The sequence below is a fragment of the Petaurus breviceps genome, unplaced genomic scaffold, assembly GCF_028583685.1.
Source record: "Petaurus breviceps papuanus isolate PSGF00001 unplaced genomic scaffold, PetGlider_PUasm1.0 126, whole genome shotgun sequence".
Lineage (NCBI taxonomy): Eukaryota > Metazoa > Chordata > Mammalia > Diprotodontia > Petauridae > Petaurus > Petaurus breviceps.
Window position 1 is genome coordinate 11,016,624 of NW_027185655.1, and position 12,965 is coordinate 11,029,588.

Genomic DNA, 12,965 nt, shown 5'->3' on the forward strand with positions numbered 1-12,965 from the left:
GCTGGTGCTTCAAAACTGTAAATACTTCCCAGGCTTACCTTCTAAATGGTTCTGTGGTTGTCAGGAGATGAATGCCTAATTTATGGCTGATGCATGATCAAGTATTAAATGACAGTCATAAGAGAAGTCTGAGATTATCTGATTAGCTTTTAATACTTTACTATCCCTTCTCAGGAGAATCTATGCTTTATAATTAAGGGTGGTTAAACATCCTAAAAGAGGATTTTTTTTTTATTCATGCACCTACAATGGATTTATCAAATGCAATGCTTTCATAGGAGAGGCAGTATTAAGAATTTTGAATATTCTTTTAAGAGAAACTATGTTTTTTAGGTTTGTTCTTCATTATTTGATAATAGAAGCTTGGAGTCATGACAAAGCACTCTTTTTCTAAAAACAGCTCTACAAAAAGGTATTCAGTAAATAATAATTAACTTTTATATTGTTCTGTTAGGTTTACAAACACTTTACTTAGAGTATCTCATCTCATCTTTATAACAACCCTGGTATTTAACTGCTATTATTATCTCTGTTTTATTGTTGAAGAAACTAAGGCAGAGAAAAGTTTATGGATTTGTGTAATGGACCAGCTAGTAAGTCTCCAAATCTGAATTTTAACTCAGGTCTTGCTAACTCCAGCCTGCCACCTAACTTCCTACTTCCTTATCTAGCTACCATAGAAAAATCAATGATAAGGCAATTCAAACAGATTGTATGAACCTCTTCTTAGAATTATGTTTTTTGATATTGAAAATACACAAGATTATGAAGGGAATTATATTAAAATAGTTACCTTATAAAACAAAAAGTCAAGTCCACTGAGTCCTGGAATTGAGGATAAATAGGGAAGCAAGCAGTGAAGGTCAAGAGAGGGATCACGCCACTGGAGGGGGAGAATGGCAGGGATTCAAGGAACTCTGCAGACTTACTTGAAGCCAGGGAATATTTTAAATGAGGGGTTTGCAAGCCATCACCAGCTGCAGCAACCACCCATCTGAATATAGATCCCAGCCATACCCAGTGAGAGCAGAAATAGGGACAGAATCAGAACCAATGGGTCACTGTGCCAGAAGACAGGGCTTACCTGGACCTCCTCAGAACAATGAGAGCTACAGCAAGAGAAAGGATCAACTCAATGCATGGGTCCAAGTGCTATAAAGGTTGTGCAAGAGGACTGAGAATCGTGTGATCTCCAGAATCCCAGTGTGGTACATCTGGGATGGAACAGAGTCCCACCTGAAGTTCATACAAATAGAAAGAGAAGGCCTAAACCCACAGTGGAGACCAAAGTATAAGGAAAGAGCAAGCGATTAAGTCAGAGGCGTGTTTAATACTTGCCACCTTCTGCAGATGGGCAGCATTACTGGTAGTCATCATAGAAGGGCAGTAGGTTCCAGACAACCAAAAGAAAATGGCCAAACCTTGTCTACCTAACTCACCTAAGAGTGCTGGGAAGAGATAAGCCTGAATACAAAATCCCATTTCCAAAAACTGAGGAGGAAAATATGATTAAATAAGACACTGAACACAATACAGAAATACTATCATGTAAGAGAAGCTTAAAATGTAAAACCACCATAACAATTGCTTGGCCACAAGGATTATAAGATTACATGTAAGAAATGAAGCAAAAGATTAAGAAAATAAATTAAAATGAAATGAGAATTCAGTAGAGGAAAAAAGGAAGGAGAATAAATAGCTTAGATTCCAAAGGAACAAATATTGCTTGAGTAGTGGACTCCCTGAAAAATAAGATGACCCAATGAGAGTTTGATGAGGCAACAAGAAATTTTAAAAGTCAAAAGATTAAAAAAATAGAAGAAAATGTAAAGGTATGAAAAACAATTGGAAACTGACATAGAAAGCAGGTTGAAGAGAGAAAATTTAAGGATTGACACAAAATAACTGTGATTAACAGAAAAAAAAACAGTCCAGACACTGTATTTTTAAAAAAATCATGAAAGAAAATTGCCAACATATATTACAAACAGAGAATAAAATGGAAGTAGACATAATGTACCAGTACTATAATGTAGATAGATAATATACTAGTCATTTTTGAAAAGAAATCCCCAAATGACAACTCTCAGGAATATCATATCCAAAATCCAGAGTTTCATGGTGAAAGGAAAAATACTGAGAGTGGCTATAAAGAAAGAATGCAAGTACCAAGGAGCCACAGTCAGGATTGCATAAATTATGGCCCATTATGTGCCAAGCACTGCATACTTTACATGAATTTCATTTTATCCTCATAACCTCATGAAGTAGGTGCCATTTTACAATTGAGTAAAGGCAGAAAGAATCAAATGATTTGCCTAGATTCATGCAATTAGTAAGTGACTGAGACTGAGGTCTTGAAATCAGACCTTCTTGATCCAGGCTTTATCCACTGTTTCACCTAGAACATCTTGTAATACAATATTCCAAAAGGCAAACAATAAAGGCTTAAATTCATGAAATACTTATCCTGTATCACTGAGTATTATCACATATAAGAGTTTTATAATTGTCTTTAATAGACTAAAAGACTTTCAAGTTTTCTTGATGAAAAGACCAGAGTTTAGTAGAAATTTTGGATTTTAAACACAGACATCAAGAAAAATAAAGAAATGTAAAATGAAGTATTTGTTGTGGTTCAATAGTTTCAGTTAGATTTGAATCTTTTTGACCATATTTGGGGTTTTCTTTGCAAAGATACTTGAGTGGTTTGTCATTTCTCTATTCAGCTACTTTTACAGATGAAGAAACTAAATCAAACAGGATTAAGTGACTTGCTCAGGGTCACTTAGCTAGTAAGTGTCTGAGGCTGGATTTGAACTCATGTCTTCCTGACTCTAGGCCAGGTGCTGCTCTATCCAATGTCCTATGGAGCTGTCCATCAGTATAAAAGCTATGTTATTATTATTATTAATCTTCAACAATAGGATAAGGAATTAAATAAGACAAACAGAAGGATTTGGGTGGTTTATATATTATTGATAATTTTAAGTGGAAAAAGGGAAAAGAATATGAACATACAGGAAGAAATGCTACAAGGAGAAAAAATTATAATTCCATGTAAACCTCGTTCCCTCTTAAAAACTTACCACATAAAAGGAAGGAATGAGGGAAGTGGGATTCTCATGATGTTCATTCTTATTTGAAGCAGATAATGAAGAGTTGTGCATACACATTTGATATAAAAAATAGACTAAACTTGTTGAGAAGGAAAGCAAGGATAGAACTCTTCTCAGCAATGCAGTGATATAAGTCAATCCCAAAAGACTCATGATGGAGAGAAATATGTGCATCCAGAGAAAGAACTAGAAAGAACTGAGTTTATATCCAGGTGGAAGCAAAATATCTGATCTTTTTCCTTCTCTTATTTGGTTCTATGTCCTTTTTACCATTTTTCATTCCATCTGATACAATCCATTCTTATAACCTGACTAATGTATAATGTGAAAGTATTTACAGATCCTATACTTGACTATAAGCCGCCATGGGGGGGGGAAGGAGGGGGACAAAATGTGAAACTCAAGGAATTGTGGAATTGAATCCTGTAAATGAAAAGGAAACAAACAAATTAATTTAAAAAAAGAGGGAGACTAGTTGGGGAGTTAGGCAAACACTTCAGGTTCAGGCAGTTGATCATAAGGGGTGAATTAAAAAGAAAGAAAAAAATGAAACATTTGGGCACTTAGTAAAGGAAGGCATAACAGAGCAGTAGGAAAAGATCACATCAATTAAAAATTACTAGAGCTAAAATTATTCTACAGTTTTATCCACCTCCTTTTCAAAAGAAGAAAAAAAATTTAAAATATGATTTGATGGAGGGAAATACAGAACTACAATGATTCCAAGTTTATATCTATACCCAATATGGCACCTAGTTTCTTAGCTATAGTAGTTGGGAGTCCTCAATAGGTCCTGTTTACACCTCAACAAATCTAACCAAAATATATGTGAGAAGAATCATAAAGATCAGAATAGAATTTTAGAATGGCTATATATGATATTGTATCAACAATGTAATATTCAGGGGGCTCACTTTGAGAAGTGTTCTGTGATTTGATCTGTATTCTGGGAAGCCATTGTCCAGGGCCCCCCTGGCTTTGAAAAACCCAGATGTGGAAACCCAGATGTTGACTGGGTATGGATGTAATGGTTGGACAGTTTGGAAATCTTTCTATTTGATCTGTTTCTGTCTTGATAATTCTGCCTGTATACTTTGAAGTTCGGGGTGCTGACCTTTTCTCCTGAACAAGATTCAAGAACCTATGTGGGCAGCAAACCCTGAGGATGCGCTTGGGGTGCTTGCTGCTACAGGAACTTAGCGATTTGGCCCGTGATCCTCCAGCACAGTGTTCTGCAGGTCCAGTTGGGGATGATATGTTTCATTGCCAAGCCACAATTATGGGACCTAATGACAACCCATATCAAGGCGGTGTATTCTTTTTGACAATTCAATTCCCTACAGACTACCCCTTCAAACCACCTAAGGTTGCATTTACAACAAGAATTTGTCATCCAAACATTAACAGTAATGGCAGCATTTATCTCGATATTCTAAGATCACAGTGGTCTCCTGCTTTAACTATTTCTAAAATTCTATTATCCATTTGTTCACTGCTATGTGATCCAAACCCAGATGACCCCTTAGTGCCAGAGATTGCACGGATCTATAAAACAGACAGAGACAAGTACAACAGAATATCTCGAGAATGGACTCAGAAGTATGCCATGTGATGCTACCTTAAAGTCAGAATAACCTGCATTATAGCTGGAATAAACTTTAAATTACTGTTCCTTTTTTGATTTTCTTATCCGGCTGCTCCCCTATCAGACCTCATCTTTTTTAATTTTATTTTTTGTTTACCTCCCTCCATTCATGCACATGCTCGTTTGAGAAGACTTAAGTTCTTCCAGCTTTGGACAATAACTGCTTTTAGAAACTGTAAAGTAGTTACAAGAGAACAATTGCCCAAGATTCATAATTTTTTAAAAATTGGAGCATGTGTATTATGTGGCCAATGTCTTCACTCTAACTTGGTTATGAGACTAAAACCATTCCTCACTGCTCTAACAGATGCTGAAGATACCATCTGAGGGGGAGGGAGATGGATGCGAAATTGTCATATCAAAGGAAGCACCATTACTGTAGCAGCATCCATCTTGGTTTAAAGCCTTCCATTGTTAGAGATTTGAGGTTTCATGATATACTTTATGCTCATAACTGATGTGGTTGGAGAATTGGTACTGAATTTATAGCATCAGCAGAACAGAAAATGTGATGTATTTTATGTATGTCAATAAAGGAATGACCTGTTCTTGTTCTACAGAGAATGGAAATTGGAAGTAAAACACCCCTTGTATTCCAAAATAGGGTCTTGAACTTTTTGTAATTTTCATTTAAATTTTGTTAGGAGGCTTGGAGCTATTAGTTAATCTATCTTCCAATACACTGTTTAATATAGCACTGAATAAATGATGCAAGTTGTCAATGGATGAGTGATCAACTAATAGCTCTGCTAGTAATTGATTTATTTTTCTTCAATAAAGTTGCATAAACCAAAAAAATGTAATATTCACAATTTTTTCAGTAACTATAAATATGTTGATATGGTTATTAATCACAAAATATACCAGGCTCTCTACATGGGGAATAAAGTTAGAACATTTATTCAAATACCAGAAAACTGAGTCCCCAAACCAGAAAGTCAAAGCCATCACAGTAGTTATGAAGTTGGCACATGTAGTTAATGTAGTAAACACCCACATTCTCAAGTCTTCAAAATAGAACAGGCTACCTCAAGCAAAGGTCCTCCTCTCCCCACTCACGGCAACTGCTCAGCATCCAGGAACCATGCTCCCAGCTGCTCCAGACCCCGAAGTTCTGGTCCCTGGCAGCCCTCAGAAAGGAGTCCTTAGAAGAAATTCTGGCTGGCTCAAAAAAGGAGTTCAAGGGGCGGCTAGGTGGCAGAGAGAATAGAGCACTGGCCCTGGAGTCAGGAGGACCTGAGTTCAAATCTGGCCTCAGACACAACACAAAAACTATCTGTGTGACCTTGGGCAAGTCACTTAACCCCAATGGCCCTCCAAAAAGCAAAAAACAAAAGGAGTTCATGCCTCTTACTCTGCCACTGCTTGCCTCCTCCTCCACCACTGCTGCTGCTGCCAGTCACCACAGTCACTCTAGCTTGGCTTCCACTTCCTCTTGTCCCATGTCTTCCTGTTATGTCAGCAAATTCAAGAGGCATGGATGATCTTTAAATCCCATAACCTTACAGATATGTCCTAGGAAATTTTTTATCATGAATAGAAAGGAATGAGCACATTAATTCTGTGTAGTGCTTTACTTTTTTTTCGTTTTTATTACATTAATATTATTATATTAATTTATGGAATATAGCAACCATTAACATAATATAGTACAATAAAAAGATGATTGTACATGAAACTGCAAATCTGCTATACACAACTTGATATTCCTTTCAAATATATGACAACATTATCATGTATATTTCCTTTTTTTTTTCTTTTGCACTTTTAGAAAAATCGACCAAGTATTTGGGTATCAAAATATCATAAATGTAGAAAAGAAGAAGCATCAAATGCATCATTTACTGACCACAAAGCAATAACATTTTATTCAGTAAAAGGATTTTGGAGAAAGTATTCATATTTACATGTAGAGTCAATAGTGCAATACTAAAGAGTTGGTAGATCAAAGAACAAATAAAAAAATAATTTTATCCAAGAAATTGATAGTGCTCTGTCATGGGAAATTCACAACATTTCACAGGAAATCTACAAAGATGAATAGATTATAACTGGGAATTATATTGAAACAGTGATAACTGACAATTTCCCATGAGAAATGTTGTGAGAACAACTTTGCTGTTACTTTACAGAAGTTGTAACAACATTTAACAAACAAGATGAGTTTGGAGGGTGAATGGGTCAAAACTAACTGCAGACTCTATTCTCCACTAAAAAGAGAGGAAGGGAAGTATTTGTTAAGCAATTACTCTGTACCAGGACTTGTGCTAAATAAGAATATAAATATAAATAAAAATGAAATATAGTCCTGCCTTTAAGGAGATTATAATCTAATATGACAACATACAAAAGGAAGGTTAATGTTGGAAGGATTAGTACCTGCAGAAGGGCATGGTTTTGAAGTGCAGAAAATAACGTAACTAAAAGAAGAATAAAGTTTGGGCCATGTAGGGCTCTCCCCCAATTGGGGGCATTGGGAGGAATTCATTAAAGAGAGAAGAGAGTTTTGTGGTGGAGGGATCTTCAAGAGTGAAATAGTCCCAGTCACAGAGGGATGTTTTGGAGTGAGATGGCATTGAGGTTGGCTGTCAAAATTCAGGACGTAGCTGATCCATTGATGGAACTCTTGCAAAAATATAGCCATGTCAACAAACCTTGATATGTAGGTGGTGAGGTGAATAAGCAATCTTTCAATACTTGAAAAACTGGCGATTGAGTATACATATGAGAGAGAAATATGAACTATTGAGGAATGAGCATGGATCCCAAATTAAATTATCAAGAAAACAATTCAACTAGTATAGTTTGTTTATTGTGGTATGTGGGAAGTTAGGAATTTGAATACTTCTGGGAAGGAGGAAAAAATAATAATCCTATTACTATTTATATCTTATTTTTCTTCCTAGTGATTTTATTAGACTAGTATCTATCTAGGTCTGAATTCATTACAGCATATATGGCAAAAATGAATTCTGAGACCATGTACTTCAAAGACAGCATTGTTATCTATAAAAAGCACTAAATCAATAATGTTGCAAAGGAAGCTCATGCCTATTCATCACCACGGTTTTGATCAGAATAATGTGGTTTTCTGTCTGTGGGAATGATTTTATGAGAATTGAGATTGGTTAGCTGACCAGTGTCAGAAACAGAGAAATGCCATCTTATTTTGTGAATAAACTGATTGGCTAGAGTTTTTTCTATTTCAACCTTGTATCAAAACAGATAACATTTTAATAAAATTGAAAACAAATCCTATTTGGCAATGGGAACAGGTCAGATTTACAAGATCCAGAAGGATCTGACCATAATGACAACAATGTTCAATAAACTGAAGGAAGCAAACTTCTCATTGTGAAGACACATTGTACACCAAAAACTGCTGGGAATATTGGAAACTGGTATAGCATTAATTAGGATTAGATAACTATTTCAAATCACACCACAATAATGTCCAAATCAATGCATGACATAGATGCAGAAGGGCATATCATAAACAAATTGGAGAAGGGAAGGTGATACCTTTCACAACTATGGATAGGGGAAGAATTCTCACCCAATTACAGGGCAGAGGTCACTGGATGTAAAATGGAAAATTTTGGTCACACAAACCTGAAGAAGGCTTGGCAAGCCTGGTCTGGTGGTTTATACCTTTTATCCATTCTCTAGAGAAGAATGATGCTGGTAGATTCAGTTCTGGGCTGCTGTTGGGTTAAAGACAATTAGTTAGGTGTCCACATCAAACTAGCACAAATAGGATTAGTGCTTAGCAGCAGATGGCCATTAAGTTGTCTAAGGAGGAGTGAATCAGGCTAGGTTAGAAAAAACATAGCAAGTTAAATCTGCTATGCTGATTGACATTGTGATCAGGACTGTGATTGACCAGATATATTGCCAGCCTAGAATACATAGGAAACTTAATCTTAAAAAAATAAGTAAAATAAAAATAAAAAAGTAAAAAAAGTAAAATAAAAAATAAGAAAGCAAAGGAAAAGGAGAAGGGAAGGGAAGAAAAGATAGTTGTCTCTATCTCATTGAGATCACAGTTGCATTGAATTATGACAATACTCTATGTGGTTTTCCATTCATTTTAACACATTAATTCAGTAATTATTAAAACAAATCATTATATTAGGTCCCCTGAGGGATAGAAAAACACATAGGAGATAATCCTCACTTTAGTGGAATCAGTAAGATTCTAAATTCAAAGAGATTTATTTTTTTCAGGGGGGGAATGTTGTTTTTTTTAAGTTTTATTTAATGATGAAAAGAGAGCTGATTTTTTTGTATAGGTCATATACCAGGTTAGGCAACCTGGAATCAAAGGAATCAAATTAGGTGTGTTGCAATAAATCAGTTGACAGATTATTGTTGTTTAATTTCTTATTATTACCAAGATTTGCCTGTTATTTTCTTAGATGTTGTGTTATACAACCCACACTCCTTGTCTTATATTCTTTGAACTTAGTAGTGCAAAAGTGGAAATAACTAATCAAGACCAATCTTTGTGTATTTACAATTTATTCCTATTCAATAAAAAGAAGAAAGTGCCTATTATGTCCAATCATACATTATGGAATACACAAAGACAAATTAATACAAGATCTCTGTCCTCAAAGTGTTTTAAGGTTAAGATGCAATGAGACGAGCATTTTTAGAGTATCAGATACTGTGCTAAGCACTTTACAAATATGTTAGTTGATCCTCATTGCCTCCCTGGGAAGTAGATGCTACTATCATTTTAATATGATTTATATTATTATCATATGTACACAAATTGTTATTCATATCATTATTTTTAGTATCATTTATATATTACAGTTGAAGAAACTGAGGAAGACAGAGGTCAAGTGACTTAATGAGTGTTACATAGATCGTAAATGTCTGAGGTGGGATTTAAATTCAAATTTTCCTGACTCTAGGTTCCATGGTCTGTCCATTGTGTCACTTAACTGCCTCAAGTACATGCTAGCAATACACAAATATGCATACTACATAATATATTGTGATAAGTGATGCAGTTACCCCTATGGGGGAACAGCAAAAGTGACCCAGAAGGGGAGATAATTCAACTCCTTTCTTTACTTTTTTAAACACTGAAGTTATTAAAATTAACAAGTTTAATTTATGTTTGTTGAATTGAAATCAAATTCAATCTAATATTTTGTAAGACTGAACATTCGCCACTCCTAAAACAGACTTATTCCCAACCTTCTTGTCTTCGTTTCTCAAATCTTTTTGTACTATTTCTGGTCCTTTCTAAATTCTTTGACCATTTTATCCTCCTCAGTAGTTGATTAGTTTTTCTAAGCTTTAATTTTACTTATCTTTACCTGAGGTTTACAATTTAATTTTTGCATATTTTCCATGAAGAAAAAATTCTCTTCAAAATGTTTAATTGGTTTCACTCCTCTTTCTCCTCCATTAAAAAAAAAAAAGACATATCACATTGTACTAACCCCGTTTTGTTCCTTACGTCCTCCATCTTTGCTCCTGGAGAGATGGTACTAACAAATAGTTAATTTTGTTCTTTCAGTGATGTATTATTCTTTCAATAGGCATGAGTTTCTGCAAAACACAGGTGGATAAAGGATGGACCTCATGCTGCTGGGGCTTCTGTCACAGAACTTTATAAAATAGAAACACTAAATAAAGCAATTTGAGAAAAAAAGCTGTCAAATAGAGAACAAACAACTAAGCAAAGTTTGATAAAAATTTGGTATTTTGTATAAACTTGTTTGGACCAAAGTTATTAGAATTTTATTTGAATTTAAATCTGGAAGACAATTTAGAATGCTATTTGTTAGTTGACAGAAGTCAATAAATGGAAGGTCCCTTGGGTTAAATGCAGTCACTGTCCATTTTGAGACCCTGCTGGAGGTATTGTATGTATTGTATTGCTCACAACAGCTAAGTCATTCACAGTTGATCATCATACAATATTTCTGTTATTGTATATAAGGTTCTACTGGTTCATCTTGTTTCACTCTGTATCAGTTCATGTAAATCTGTCCAGGTCTTCCTGAGAGCACCCTGTGCTGAGGATCCTCTGCTGGATAAGAGAGCAATCCGCTGGATGTATCTCTCTTCCAGTTAACTTATTCATCTATAACTTTTCCTGGAACCCTATTGGTATGAATTTCCTGTCTGTATTTTTGACATCATCCATAGTTTCTGATTTCCTCCAAAAGGACCTCATTATGTCATTCTCCCCTATATAATTGTGCTCATTCTTTTTTCTATTGTTTAATTGGCTTTTTTAATCAATCATTTGAGTCCTTTTGGGATTTTCATGGCAAAAATACTGGAGTGATTTGCCATTTTCTCCTCCAGCTCATTTTATAACTGAGGAAACTTAGACAGGGTTAAGTGCCTTGCCCAGGGTCATACAGCAAGTGTCTGAGGCTGGATTTGAACTCAGGAATAAAAATATTCCTTTAAATTTTTAGAATTAATATTTTATTTTCCCTCAATTACATGTAAAAACAAATTTTAACTTTTTTTTCAAGTTTTGAGTTCCAAATTTTTCCTTCCCTCCTTCCCCACCCCATCTTATTGAGCAGGCAATCAATTTGATAAAAGTTACACATTGTGTGATCATGCAAAACATATTTCCATGTTAGTCATTTTGTGAAAGAAAACAGACAAAATTAAGAAAAAAATTAAAAAAGTAAAGAAAAAATGATGCTTATATCTGCATGCAGACTCTCTTACTTCTTTATTTTGAGATGGATATTTTTTTTGCCCTAAGTCCTTGAGAATTTTCTTGGATTGTTATCTTGCTCACAACAGCTAGATCAGTTGATCATCCTACAATATTTCTGTTATTATATACAAGATTCTACTGGTCCTTCTTGTTCATATTCATGTAAATCTGTTCAGATTTTCCTGAGAGCATCCTGCTTATCATTTCTCATAGCACAATATTCCATCAAAATCATATACAGCTTTTTCAGCCATTCCCCAGTTAATGAACATTCCCTCAATTTCCAATTCTTTGCAGCCATTTAAAGAGCTGCTATAAATATTTTTGTGCATGTTTTTTAAGTCTCTTTTGGATAAAGATCTAGTAGTTGTATTGCTTGGTCAAAAACTATGCATGGTTTTATAGCCCTTTGGACATAGTTGCAAATTGCTTTCCAGAATGGTTGGATCACTTCAAATCTCCACCAACAATGTATTAGTGTTCCAGTTTTCCCACATCTTCTCCAATATTTATAATTTTCTTTTTTTGTAATAGTAGCCAATCTGATAGGCATGAGGTGCTATCTCAGAGTTGTTTTAATTTGCAATTCCCTAATCAATAGTGATTTAGAGCATGTATTTAACATGGCTATAGATAGCTTTAATTTATTTTTTATTAAATGCTTTATTAAATTCCAGTTTATATCATTCCTTTCTGCAAGATTTTGAGTTACAAATTTTCTCCCTGTTTTTCCCCTACCCACCACCCCAAAATAGCGATCCCACTGGATATCCCCTCCTCCAATCTGCTCTCTCCCATATCTTCTCCCATACCCTCTCCAACTTTCCAGTAGGGCATGGTGAATCTCTATGCTCCAGTGCATGTATATCTTATTTCCCATTTATGTGTAAAATAATAATGATAATAGTATATAAATGTATATATATATGTATATATAGAATGTTTGATTTTAAAACTTTGAATTCCAGATTCATTCCTTTCCTCCCTTGTCACCCACCCTTACTGGGAAGATAAGCAATTCAGTACAGGTTGTACATGTGTAGCTATGCAAAATATTTCCATAGTAGATATATTATAAAAGACTGACTATATTTCCTTCCCTCTTATCCCACCTCCCACTTGTTCTATTCTCTACTTTGATCCTGTCCTTTTTCAAAAGTGGATGCTTCCAACTTCTCTCCACCCAGGATGCCCTCCCTTACATCATTCCCCCTCTCATCCCCTTCCCCCCTACTCTTCGGTAGGTGAGACACTGTATTCAGTGTGTATGTTATTCCCTCCCTATGCCAAACTCTATCGCCTCTTAATTTCACCTTTTAAGTATCATCCCTTCCAATTAAACTGGTCCTGTGCCCTCTATCTATGTATACCTGTACACATATATACACACATTCACATATATATTCATATGCCCATATACCCTATTATATAGACATATATATACACACATCTATCTATCTATCTATCTATCTATCTATCTATCTATCTATCTATC

At 35.1% G+C, this 12,965-nt stretch overlaps 1 pseudogene; it reads left to right on the forward strand.

Moving 5' to 3' along the window:
• The first annotated feature begins 4,306 nt into the window (after window positions 1–4,306).
• On the forward strand, window positions 4,307–5,562 carry LOC138164914 (ubiquitin-conjugating enzyme E2 D3 pseudogene; annotated as a pseudogene).
• The last annotated feature ends 7,403 nt before the right edge of the window (window positions 5,563–12,965 follow it).